This window comes from Schistocerca piceifrons, unplaced genomic scaffold (genome assembly GCF_021461385.2).
Source record: "Schistocerca piceifrons isolate TAMUIC-IGC-003096 unplaced genomic scaffold, iqSchPice1.1 HiC_scaffold_701, whole genome shotgun sequence".
Lineage (NCBI taxonomy): Eukaryota > Metazoa > Arthropoda > Insecta > Orthoptera > Acrididae > Schistocerca > Schistocerca piceifrons.
Genome location: NW_025728950.1, coordinates 737838 through 751549, shown reverse-complemented (window position 1 = coordinate 751549; position 13712 = coordinate 737838). Strand labels below are relative to the sequence as shown.

The following is a 13712-nucleotide window of genomic DNA, read 5'->3' as shown; positions in this document are numbered from 1 at the left end:
AGTGTGCTGCCGTCGCTGTTTTTTTTTTTATTTTGCCTTCATTTCTGTCTTTATTTATTTCTTTCTATTTAGTTTTTAACATCATCACTTGCTTCACACCTGGAGAGGGAGGTGTGTTTCTGAGTAGTGTGTCGTCGCCCCCAAGGCATAGCAGAGTATGCCTCCGCTTTTATTTTCGGTTTATGGCAATAAGTCTTGCTACTAACAACACCCTGCTTTACGTGCTGCGTCGACACTAGAGGATGGCGGCACTTTTGGAGAGGAAAAGGTAGGTCTATAGGGGAGGTAGGAGGGAAAAAAGTGTAGTATTTGTCTTATCAGCTTAATATCTGATACGTCCTGCATCACACGACCAGAATATTACACTCATTTTTGGCTTATGACGGAGTGCTAGGGGCTTGCTCCACCTCTGTCGCGGGTTGGCCCGGCATTGAAGTACCGCCGGGATCGGCCCACCTAAAATTAATTAAAACACAGCCTGAAATGGGTTAACTTTCTGCAGTGATCAGATATTCCGCTGGTAGCAAAACTTGTCGTAGTTGTTGATGTGCCCAGTAGTTAGTTGCTTACACACCACGATTTCTTTTCATTAATTTAAGATTATCTTAAGAATTTTTTTTTTTTTTTGCGGTTAGCCGGACGGCACTTGCAGCCGCATTACGCTAGGCTGGTAATTTATGGGGGCACAGGACAGTGCCTTCGGATGCCTCGTTAGCGTCTCTTATGGTCCGGGCACAGATAATTTTAATTACATTTTTTGGAGTTATATCCTTAGCTCCTCGCGAACGTCGTCGTCGTCGCCGCCGCACGCACGCTGAATACGTGTGTACACACGCACACACACATATGCAGTAGGCGGTGGACGATGTAAGCACTCGGCTAGGTGTAGCTCGCGCCAGTATAGCTCGCACCGGCCTGACGCTGCTGTGGGGCGGCCTCACGGCTTCTCCACTGCCCTGGCAGCTAGCGGCGTTCAAATGGGAGTCGCAGTTTACTCCTCGACATGGAGGGTAGTACTGGGATGTTGACGAGTGATCTCGTATTTGGTCGTTCCTTCCGGCACTTGCCTTTGCGATGTTTTCGACGGTCGCCTGTTGCCATATCGGCCCGCACCACCGTGTGTCACTCCCACATGTGGAGCGCACACGCTGCAAGCATTTAGGCCCTGACACTGCGGTTTTTCATCTCTGGCGGTACTCCGCAAGGATACCGCCCTTCGATTGTGCCATTCCAGCACTAATCGAAGTGCTAGGTTTTCCGGCCTGTTAGGAGACCGCTTCTGCAAAACGTGCGAGGAGATGTTTGCTGGTTGCGAGCTACCCGCCGATTTTCTAGCTGTACGTATTGTCCTTAATCCAAAGGTCACAGGTCACTGCCGGGCTAAGGACGTGTTCTTAACACTGATTATAAGTTGGTGGCACGAAGTGTGGCTTCACATCTTAAACAGGTAATGAATAAGGTACACTGGCGTTTCGAATCGAACCACCTTCACCGCTGCTTCTATATACCGTGATGCTGTCTTACTCACCCACCGCCGACGCTCGAACCCCGGCTTCAATTGATCTCTAGATTTCGCCGGTGCTTTCTCCCATCCTTACCTGCTGGCCGTTATGTCGCGGAAGGGTTTCGGGGAGCACTTCATAAGAGTCATCCGGCACTTCTTGGATGGAGCAAATTCCAGAATCATTGTGAACGGCTGCAGATCACGACCAATTCCCATCAGACGATCAGTTCGACAAGGCTGTCCCTTGTCAGTGTATTTTATCGCTTTGGCGCTGGACCCCATGCTGCGTGACATCAGACGGATGGTCGATGGTGTTCCTTTCCCAGGCGTCACCTTCCGAAGTGCGGCATACGCGGATGGTGTAGGTGTGTTTGTAGCAAACGCCAATGACATCGATTCGGTTCGCCGAGTCCTCCACGTTTATGAACGAGCATCCGGTGCCATGTTAAAATCCAACAAAATGGTGCTAATGCCACTAGGGCCACGATCATTGACCATCGAACGCCCATGCAACCGGATTGTAGGGGAACAACGTATCTTGGGTCTTGAGGTGACTGACTGTCCGCAGCGCATGTTAACACTCACGTGCAGGCGGATTCTCACGCGCATCAGAGGATTTTGCATGAGTCACACTGATCGACGACTCGACCTCCATCAACGAATCCAACTGATTAGTACATACATCCTATCACGGGCATAGTATGTAGCACAACTCCATACGCTACCAAAACAAACCAGCAGAGCCATCTCACAAACAGTATATTGCCTATTGTGGCGGCATGCACTATTCAAAGTTGATGCGCAGAATTGTACACTGCCAAAGGTCGATAGTGGCCTTGGACTCATTGACTTTCCCCGCAAATGTGCGGCAATCCTGATTCAAAGTATCGCCACTTTGCGTGAGATTGACCCAGGTGGTACAACAGCGGTGCTTTTCGACCGTTATCGCCCACAATCGGCGCGTGCACCAGTATGTTTGACACATATTCCATTCCGGATGACGACAGTCAAGGACTATTACCTCAATCAAAGTTACGTCCTAACAGTGGCCACCGACAAGGCACGCACATCGAAGCGCCTTTACTAGGCGCTTCGAGGCCAGCCCACACCACATAAATTGGAGGACAGACGACCGTCGGTCATCTGGCACCAAGCTTGGGCTAATATCAACCACCCAGCCCTTCCCACAGAAGTTTCAGCGCTATGGTATCGCGTTGTAAACAATTTAATACCCACTAATCACCGCCTGGCGGCCATCCGCCTATGGCCCTCGGCTGCTTGCGGCCGATGTGGTGACGTAGACACCAGAGAGCATCGTCTCTTATGCCCTCACGTCACAGAAGTGTGAGACCTTGCACGTGTGCTATTAGCGCTGATCGGTGGGACTACACTGGACTATGTGTCAATCGACTGGTTCCTTACCCCTGATATTCAGACCAACCAACGAACACGACGTAACGCAATGGTGTGGCTCTTGGGCCACACCATTTTCACGATCTATGACCTTTGCTTCACCGATGCTGTCTCTTTCATGGACTACCTTTGGAGCCAGCATCGCCTGGCGGAATCTGACCGGAAATATACCATTACTTTTGCAAGATTTCTTAAAGTTGCAATGGTTCATGGTTATCAAAAGGTGTTCCGGGCTGACTAAGGCACCTCGTATAAGAATTGCCTGAGTGTACCCCTGGATCTTTGTCACTCAGACTTTCAAACTACCCTTGACTTACCCATACCCCAGATTTGATATTGGCCTTCAGGGCATCACTAGAGTAGACTGTTCTATGATACTGATAATATGGAAATTGTTAACACAGAAATTGTGTGAACCTTGTATGAAAAATTATTGGAAAATTGGAAAACATAATGTATCTTAGAGGATTATTACTTCGTTAATTCTATGGGCGATGGGATTATCTCGCCAGTTTCGTTTGAGTGTTCTGCCGTCGCTGTTTTTTTTTTATTTTGCCTTCATTTCTGTCTTTATTTATTTCTTTCTATTTAGTTTTTAACATCATCACTTGCTTCACACCTGGAGAGGGAGGTGTGTTTCTGAGTAGTGTGTCGTCGCCCCCAAGGCATAGCAGAGTATGCCTCCGCTTTTATTTTCGGTTTATGGCAATGAGTCTTGCTACTAACAACACCCTGCTTTACGTGCTGCGTCGACACTAGAGGATGGCGGCATTTTTGGAGAGGAAAAGGTAGGTCTATAGGGGAGGTAGGAGGGAAAAAAGTGTAGTATTTGTCTTATCAGCTTAATATCTGATACGTCCTGCATCACACGACCAGAATATTACACTCATTTTTGGCTTATGACGGAGTGCTAGGGGCTTGCTCCACCTCTGTCGCGGGTTGGCCCGGCATTGAAGTACCGCCGGGATCGGCCCACCTAAAATTAATTAAAACACAGCCTGAAATGGGTTAACTTTCTGCAGTGATCAGATATTCCGCTGGTAGCAAAACTTGTCGTAGTTGTTGATGTGCCCAGTAGTTAGTTGCTTACACACCACGATTTCTTTTCATTAATTTAAGATTATCTTAAGAATTTTTTTTTTTTTTGCGGTTAGCCGGACGGCACTTGCAGCCGCATTACGCTAGGCTGGTAATTTATGGGGGCACAGGACAGTGCCTTCGGATGCCTCGTTAGCGTCTCTTGTGGTCCGGGCACAGATAATTTTAATTACATTTTTTGGAGTTATATCCTTAGCTCCTCGCGAACGTCGTCATCGTCGCCGCCGCACGCACGCTGAATACGTGTGTACACACGCACACACACATATGCAGTAGGCGGTGGACGATGTAAGCACTCGGCTAGGTGTAGCTCGCGCCAGTATAGCTCGCACCGGCCTGACGCTGCTGTGGGGCGGCCTCACGGCTTCTCCACTGCCCTGGCAGCTAGCGGCGTTCAAATGGGAGTCGCAGTTTACTCCTCGACATGGAGGGTAGTACTGGGATGTTGACGAGTGATCTCGTATTTGGTCGTTCCTTCCGGCACTTGCCTTTGCGATGTTTTCGACGGTCGCCTGTTGCCATATCGGCCCGCACCACCGTGTGTCACTCCCACATGTGGAGCGCACACGCTGCAAGCATTTAGGCCCTGACACTGCGGTTTTTCATCTCTGGCGGTACTCCGCAAGGATACCGCCCTTCGATTGTGCCATTCCAGCACTAATCGAAGTGCTAGGTTTTCCGGCCTGTTAGGAGACCGCTTCTGCAAAACGTGCGAGGAGATGTTTGCTGGTTGCGAGCTACCCGCCGATTTTCTAGCTGTACGTATTGTCCTTAATCCAAAGGTCACAGGTCACTGTCGGGCTAAGGACGTGTTCTTAACACTGATTATAAGTTGGTGGCACGAAGTGTGGCTTCACATCTTAAACAGGTAATGAATAAGGTACTCTGGCGTTTCGAATCGAACCACCTTCACCGCTGCTTCTATATACCGTGATGCTGTCTTACTCACCCACCGCCGACGCTCGAACCCCGGCTTCAATTGATCTCTAGATTTCGCCGGTGCCTTCTCCCATCCTTACCTGCTGGCCGTTATGTCGCGGAAGGGTTTCGGGGAGCACTTCATAAGAGTCATCTGGCACTTCTTGGATGGAGCAAATTCCAGAATCATTGTGAACGGCTGCAGATCACGACCAATTCCCATCAGACGATCAGTTCGACAAGGCTGTCCCTTGTCAGTGTATTTTATCGCTTTGGCGCTGGACCCCATGCTGCGTGACATCGGACGGATGGTCGATGGTGTTCCTTTCCCAGGCGTCACCTTCCGCAGTGCGGCATACGCGGATGGTGTAGGTGTGTTTGTAGCAAACGCCAATGACATCGATTCGGTTCGCCGAGTCCTCCACGTTTATGAACGAGCATCCGGTGCCATGTTAAAATCCAACAAAATGGTGCTAATGCCACTAGGGCCACGATCATTGACCATCGAACGCCCATGCAACCGGATTGTAGGGGAACAACGTATCTTGGGTCTTGAGGTGACTGACTGTCCGCAGCGCATGTTAACACTCACGTGCAGGCGGATTCTCACGCGCATCAGAGGATTTTGCATGAGTCACACTGATCGACGACTCGACCTCCATCAACGAATCCAACTGATTAGTACATACATCCTATCACGGGCATAGTATGTAGCACAACTCCATACGCTACCAAAACAAACCAGCAGAGCCATCTCACAAACAGTATATTGCCTATTGTGGCGGCATGCACTATTCAAAGTTGATGCGCAGAATTGTACACTGCCAAAGGTCGATAGTGGCCTTGGACTCATTGACTTTCCCCGCAAATGTGCGGCAATCCTGATTCAAAGTATCGCCACTTTGCGTGAGATTGACCCAGGTCGTACAACAGCGGTGCTTTTCGACCGTTATCGCCCACAATCGGCGCGTGCACCAGTATGTTTGACACATATTCCATTCCGGATGACGACAGTCAAGGACTATTACCTCAATCAAAGTTACGTCCTAACAGTGGCCACCGACAAGGCACGCACATCGAAGCGCCTTTACTAGGCGCTTCGAGGCCAGCCCACACCACATAAATTGGAGGACAGACGACCGTCGGTCATCTGGCACCAAGCTTGGGCTAATATCAACCACCCAGCCCTTCCCACAGAAGTTTCAGCGCTATGGTATCGCGTTGTAAACAATTTAATACCCACTAATCACCGCCTGGCGGCCATCCGCCTATGGCCCTCGGCTGCTTGCGGCCGATGTGGTGACGTAGACACCAGAGAGCATCGTCTCTTATGCCCTCACGTCACAGAAGTGTGGGACCTTGCACGTGTGCTATTAGCGCTGATCGGTGGGACTACACTGGACTATGTGTCAATCGACTGGTTCCTTACCCCTGATATTCAGACCAACCAACGAACACGACGTAACGCAATGGTGTGGCTCTTGGGCCACACCATTTTCACGATCTATGACCTTTGCCTCACCGATGCTGTCTCTTTCATGGACTACCTTTGGAGCCAGCATCGCCTGGCGGAATCTGACCGGAAATATACCATTACTTTTGCAAGATTTCTTAAAGTTGCAATGGTTCATGGTTATCAAAAGGTGTTCCGGGCTGACTAAGGCACCTCGTATAAGAATTGCCTGAGTGTACCCCTGGATCTTTGTCACTCAGACTTTCAAACTACCCTTGACTTACCCATACCCCAGATTTGATATTGGCCTTCAGGGCATCACTAGAGTAGACTGTTCTATGATACTGATAATATGGAAATTGGTAACACGGAAATTGTGTGAACCTTGTATGAAAAATTATTGGAAAATTGGAAAACATAATCTATCTTAGAGGATTATTACTTCGTTAATTCTATGGGCGATGGGATTATCTCGCCAGTTTCGTTTGAGTGTGCTGCCGTCGCTGTTTTTTTTTTTATTTTGCCTTCATTTCTGTCTTTATTTATTTCTTTCTATTTAGTTTTTAACATCATCACTTGCTTCACACCTGGAGAGGGAGGTGTGTTTCTGAGTAGTGTGTCGTCGCCCCCAAGGCATAGCAGAGTATGCCTCCGCTTTTATTTTCGGTTTATGGCAATAAGTCTTGCTACTAACAACACCCTGCTTTACGTGCTGCGTCGACACTAGAGGATGGCGGCATTTTTGGAGAGGAAAAGGTAGGTCTATAGGGGAGGTAGGAGGGAAAAAAGTGTAGTATTTGTCTTATCAGCTTAATATCTGATACGTCCTGCATCACACGACCAGAATATTACACTCATTTTTGGCTTATGACGGAGTGCTAGGGGCTTGCTCCACCTCTGTCGCGGGTTGGCCCGGCATTGAAGTACCGCCGGGATCGGCCCACCTAAAATTAATTAAAACACAGCCTGAAATGGGTTAACTTTCTGCAGTGATCAGATATTCCGCTGGTAGCAAAACTTGTCGTAGTTGTTGATGTGCCCAGTAGTTAGTTGCTTACACACCACGATTTCTTTTCATTAATTTAAGATTATCTTAAGAATTTTTTTTTTTTTTTGCGGTTAGCCGGACGGCACTTGCAGCCGCATTACGCTAGGCTGGTAATTTATGGGGGCACAGGACAGTGCCTTCGGATGCCTCGTTAGCGTCTCTTATGGTCCGGGCACAGATAATTTTAATTACATTTTTTGGAGTTATATCCTTAGCTCCTCGCGAACGTCGTCGTCGTCGCCGCCGCACGCACGCTGAATACGTGTGTACACACGCACACACACATATGCAGTAGGCGGTGGACGATGTAAGCACTCGGCTAGGTGTAGCTCGCGCCAGTATAGCTCGCACCGGCCTGACGCTGCTGTGGGGCGGCCTCACGGCTTCTCCACTGCCCTGGCAGCTAGCGGCGTTCAAATGGGAGTCGCAGTTTACTCCTCGACATGGAGGGTAGTACTGGGATGTTGACGAGTGATCTCGTATTTGGTCGTTCCTTCCGGCACTTGCCTTTGCGATGTTTTCGACGGTCGCCTGTTGCCATATCGGCCCACACCACCGTGTGTCACTCCCACATGTGGAGCGCACACGCTGCAAGCATTTAGGCCCTGACACTGCGGTTTTTCATCTCTGGCGGTACTCCGCAAGGATACCGCCCTTCGATTGTGCCATTCCAGCACTAATCGAAGTGCTAGGTTTTCCGGCCTGTTAGGAGACCGCTTCTGCAAAACGTGCGAGGAGATGTTTGCTGGTTGCGAGCTACCCGCCGATTTTCTAGCTGTACGTATTGTCCTTAATCCAAAGGTCACAGGTCACTGTCGGGCTAAGGACGTGTTCTTAACACTGATTATAAGTTGGTGGCACGAAGTGTGGCTTCACATCTTAAACAGGTAATGAATAAGGTACACTGGCGTTTCGAATCGAACCACCTTCACCGCTGCTTCTATATACCGTGATGCTGTCTTACTCACCCACCGCCGACGCTCGAACCCCGGCTTCAATTGATCTCTAGATTTCGCCGGTGCCTTCTCCCATCCTTACCTGCTGGCCGTTATGTCGCGGAAGGGTTTCGGGGAGCACTTCATAAGAGTCATCCGGCACTTCTTGGATGGAGCAAATTCCAGAATCATTGTGAACGGCTGCAGATCACGACCAATTCCCATCAGACGATCAGTTCGACAAGGCTGTCCCTTGTCAGTGTATTTTATCGCTTTGGCGCTGGACCCCATGCTGCGTGACATCGGACGGATGGTCGATGGTGTTCCTTTCCCAGGCGTCACCTTCCGCAGTGCGGCATACGCGGATGGTGTAGGTGTGTTTGTAGCAAACGCCAATGACATCGATTCGGTTCGCCGAGTCCTCCACGTTTATGAACGAGCATCCGGTGCCATGTTAAAATCCAACAAAATGGTGCTAATGCCACTAGGGCCACGATCATTGACCATCGAACGCCCATGCAACCGGATTGTAGGGGAACAACGTATCTTGGGTCTTGAGGTGACTGACTGTCCGCAGCGCATGTTAACACTCACGTGCAGGCGGATTCTCACGCGCATCAGAGGATTTTGCATGAGTCACACTGATCGACGACTCGACCTCCATCAACGAATCCAACTGATTAGTACATACATCCTATCACGGGCATAGTATGTAGCACAACTCCATACGCTACCGAAACAAACCAGCAGAGCCATCTCACAAACAGTATATTGCCTATTGTGGCGGCATGCACTATTCAAAGTTGATGCGCAGAATTGTACACTGCCAAAGGTCGATAGTGGCCTTGGACTCACTGACTTTCCCCGCAAATGTGCGGCAATCCTGATTCAAAGTATCGCCACTTTGCGTGAGATTGACCCAGGTCGTACAACAGCGGTGCTTTTCGACCGTTATCGCCCACAATCGGCGCGTGCACCAGTATGTTTGACACATATTCCATTCCGGATGACGACAGTCAAGGACAATTACCTCAATCAAAGTTACGTCCTAACAGTGGCCACCGACAAGGCACGCACATCGAAGCGCCTTTACTAGGCGCTTCGAGGCCAGCCCACACCACATAAATTGGAGGACAGACGACCGTCGGTCATCTGGCACCAAGCTTGGGCTAATATCAACCACCCAGCCCTTCCCACAGAAGTTTCAGCGCTATGGTATCGCGTTGTAAACAATTTAATACCCACTAATCACCGCCTGGCGGCCATCCGCCTATGGCCCTCGGCTGCTTGCGGCCGATGTGGTGACGTAGACACCAGAGAGCATCGTCTCTTATGCCCTCACGTCACAGAAGTGTGGGACCTTGCACGTGTGCTATTAGCGCTGATCGGTGGGACTACACTGGACTATGTGTCAATCGACTGGTTCCTTACCCCTGATATTCAGACCAACCAACGAACACGACGTAACGCAATGGTGTGGCTCTTGGGCCACACCATTTTCACGATCTATGACCTTTGCCTCACCGATGCTGTCTCTTTCATGGACTACCTTTGGAGCCAGCATCGCCTGGCGGAATCTGACCGGAAATATACCATTACTTTTGCAAGATTTCTTAAAGTTGCAATGGTTCATGGTAATCAAAAGGTGTTCCGGGCTGACTAAGGCACCTCGTATAAGAATTGCCTGAGTGTACCCCTGGATCTTTGTCACTCAGACTTTCAAACTACCCTTGACTTACCCATACCCCAGATTTGATATTGGCCTTCAGGGCATCACTAGAGTAGACTGTTCTATGATACTGATAATATGGAAATTGTTAACACAGAAATTGTGTGAACCTTGTATGAAAAATTATTGGAAAATTGGGAAACATAATCTATCTTAGAGGATTATTACTTCGTTAATTCTATGGGCGATGGGATTATCTCGCCAGTTTCGTTTGAGTGTGCTGCCGTCGCTGTTTTTTTTTTATTTTGCCTTCATTTCTGTCTTTATTTATTTCTTTCTATTTAGTTTTTAACATCATCACTTGCTTCACACCTGGAGAGGGAGGTGTGTTTCTGAGTAATGTGTCGTCGCCCCCAAGGCATAGCAGAGTATGCCTCCGCTTTTATTTTCGGTTTATGGCAATGAGTCTTGCTACTAACAACACCCTGCTTTACGTGCTGCGTCGACACTAGAGGATGGCGGCATTTTTGGAGAGGAAAAGGTAGGTCTATAGGGGAGGTAGGAGGGAAAAAAGTGTAGTATTTGTCTTATCAGCTTAATATCTGATACGTCCTGCATCACACGACCAGAATATTACACTCATTTTTGGCTTATGACGGAGTGCTAGGGGCTTGCTCCACCTCTGTCGCGGGTTGGCCCGGCATTGAAGTACCGCCGGGATCGGCCCACCTAAAATTAATTAAAACACAGCCTGAAATGGGTTAACTTTCTGCAGTGATCAGATATTCCGCTGGTAGCAAAACTTGTCGTAGTTGTTGATGTGCCCAGTAGTTAGTTGCTTACACACCACGATTTCTTTTCATTAATTTAAGATTATCTTAAGAATTTTTTTTTTTTTTTTTTTGCGGTTAGCCGGACGGCACTTGCAGCCGCATTACGCTAGGCTGGTAATTTATGGGGGCACAGGACAGTGCCTTCGGATGCCTCGTTAGCGTCTCTTATGGTCCGGGCATAGATAATTTTAATTACATTTTTTGGAGTTATATCCTTAGCTCCTCGCGAACGTCGTCGTCGTCGCCGCCGCACGCACGCTGAATACGTGTGTACACACGCACACACACATATGCAGTAGGCGGTGGACGATGTAAGCACTCGGCTAGGTGTAGCTCGCGCCAGTATAGCTCGCACCGGCCTGACGCTGCTGTGGGGCGGCCTCACGGCTTCTCCACTGCCCTGGCAGCTAGCGGCGTTCAAATGGGAGTCGCAGTTTACTCCTCGACATGGAGGGTAGTACTGGGATGTTGACGAGTGATCTCGTATTTGGTCGTTCCTTCCGGCACTTGCCTTTGCGATGTTTTCGACGGTCGCCTGTTGCCATATCGGCCCGCACCACCGTGTGTCACTCCCACATGTGGAGCGCACACGCTGCAAGCATTTAGGCCCTGACACTGCGGTTTTTCACCTCTGGCGGTACTCCGCAAGGATACCGCCCTTCGATTGTGCCATTCCAGCACTAATCGAAGTGCTAGGTTTTCCGGCCTGTTAGGAGACCGCTTCTGCAAAACGTGCGAGGAGATGTTTGCTGGTTGCGAGCTACCCGCCGATTTTCTAGCTGTACGTATTGTCCTTAATCCAAAGGTCACAGGTCACTGTCGGGCTAAGGACGTGTTCTTAACACTGATTATAAGTTGGTGGCACGAAGTGTGGCTTCACATCTTAAACAGGTAATGAATAAGGTACACTGGCGTTTCGAATCGAACCACCTTCACCGCTGCTTCTATATACCGTGATGCTGTCTTACTCACCCACCGCCGACGCTCGAACTCCGGCTTCAATTGATCTCTAGATTTCGCCGGTGCCTTCTCCCATCCTTACCTGCTGGCCGTTATGTCGCGGAAGGGTTTCGGGGAGCACTTCATAAGAGTCATCCGGCACTTCTTGGATGGAGCAAATTCCAGAATCATTGTGAACGGCTGCAGATCACGACCAATTCCCATCAGACGATCAGTTCGACAAGGCTGTCCCTTGTCAGTGTATTTTATCGCTTTGGCGCTGGACCCCATGCTGCGTGACATCGGACGGATGGTCGATGGTGTTCCTTTCCCAGGCGTCACCTTCCGCAGTGCGGCATACGCGGATGGTGTAGGTGTGTTTGTAGCAAACGCCAATGACATCGATTCGGTTCGCCGAGTCCTCCACGTTTATGAACGAGCATCCGGTGCCATGTTAAAATCCAACAAAATGGTGCTAATGCCACTAGGGCCACGATCATTGACCATCGAACGCCCATGCAACCGGATTGTAGGGGAACAACGTATCTTGGGTCTTGAGGTGACTGACTGTCCGCAGCGCATGTTAACACTCACGTGCAGGCGGATTCTCACGCGCATCAGAGGATTTTGCATGAGTCACACTGATCGACGACTCGACCTCCATCAACGAATCCAACTGATTAGTACATACATCCTATCACGGGCATAGTATGTAGCACAACTCCATACGCTACCGAAACAAACCAGCAGAGCCATCTCACAAACAGTATATTGCCTATTGTGGCGGCATGCACTATTCAAAGTTGATGCGCAGAATTGTACACTGCCAAAGGTCGATAGTGGCCTTGGACTCATTGACTTTCCCCGCAAATGTGCGGCAATCCTGATTCAAAGTATCGCCACTTTGCGTGAGATTGACCCAGGTCGTACAACAGCGGTGCTTTTCGACCGTTATCGCCCACAATCGGCGCGTGCACCAGTATGTTTGACACATATTCCATTCCGGATGACGACAGTCAAGGACAATTACCTCAATCAAAGTTACGTCCTAACAGTGGCCACCGACAAGGCACGCACATCGAAGCGCCTTTACTAGGCGCTTCGAGGCCAGCCCACACCACATAAATTGGAGGACAGACGACCGTCGGTCTTCTGGCACCAAGCTTGGGCTAATATCAACCACCCAGCCCTTCCCACAGAAGTTTCAGCGCTATGGTATCGCGTTGTAAACAATTTAATACCCACTAATCACCGCCTGGCGGCCATCCGCCTATGGCCCTCGGCTGCTTGCGGCCGATGTGGTGACGTAGACACCAGAGAGCATCGTCTCTTATGCCCTCACGTCACAGAAGTGTGGGACCTTGCACGTGTGCTATTAGCGCTGATCGGTGGGACTACACTGGACTATGTGTCAATCGACTGGTTCCTTACCGCTGATATTCAGACCAACCAACGAACACGACGTAACGCAATGGTGTGGCTCTTGGGCCACACCATTTTCACGATCTATGACCTTTGCCTCACCGATGCTGTCTCTTTCATGGACTACCTTTGGAGCCAGCATCGCCTGGCGGAATCTGACCGGAAATATACCATTACTTTTGCAAGATTTCTTAAAGTTGCAATGGTTCATGGTAATCATAAGGTGTTCCGGGCTGACTAAGGCACCTCGTATAAGAATTGCCTGAGTGTACCCCTGGATCTTTGTCACTCAGACTTTCAAACTACCCTTGACTTACCCATACCCCAGATTTGATATTGGCCTTCAGGGCATCACTAGAGTAGACTGTTCTATGATACTGATAATATGGAAATTGTTAACACAGAAATTGTGTGAACCTTGTATGAAAAATTATTGGAAAATTGGAAAACATAATCTATCTTAGAGGATTATTACTTCGT

General features: G+C 49.3%; 1 non-coding gene and 3 pseudogenes across 1 annotated transcript; all 4 read left to right on the top strand.

Annotated features, from left to right (window-relative positions):
* Nucleotides 1–270: 270 nt before the first annotated feature.
* On the top strand, nucleotides 271–461 carry LOC124769517. The gene has a single exon (XR_007013021.1). It is a non-coding gene; the product is annotated as a U2 spliceosomal RNA (small nuclear RNA).
* A 3226-nt stretch (nucleotides 462–3687) lies between these two features.
* On the top strand, nucleotides 3688–3898 carry LOC124769441 (annotated as a pseudogene).
* Nucleotides 3899–7124: 3226 nt separating this feature from the next.
* On the top strand, nucleotides 7125–7335 carry LOC124769440 (annotated as a pseudogene).
* A 3226-nt stretch (nucleotides 7336–10561) lies between these two features.
* Nucleotides 10562–10772, top strand: LOC124769439 (annotated as a pseudogene).
* Nucleotides 10773–13712: the final 2940 nt, after the last annotated feature.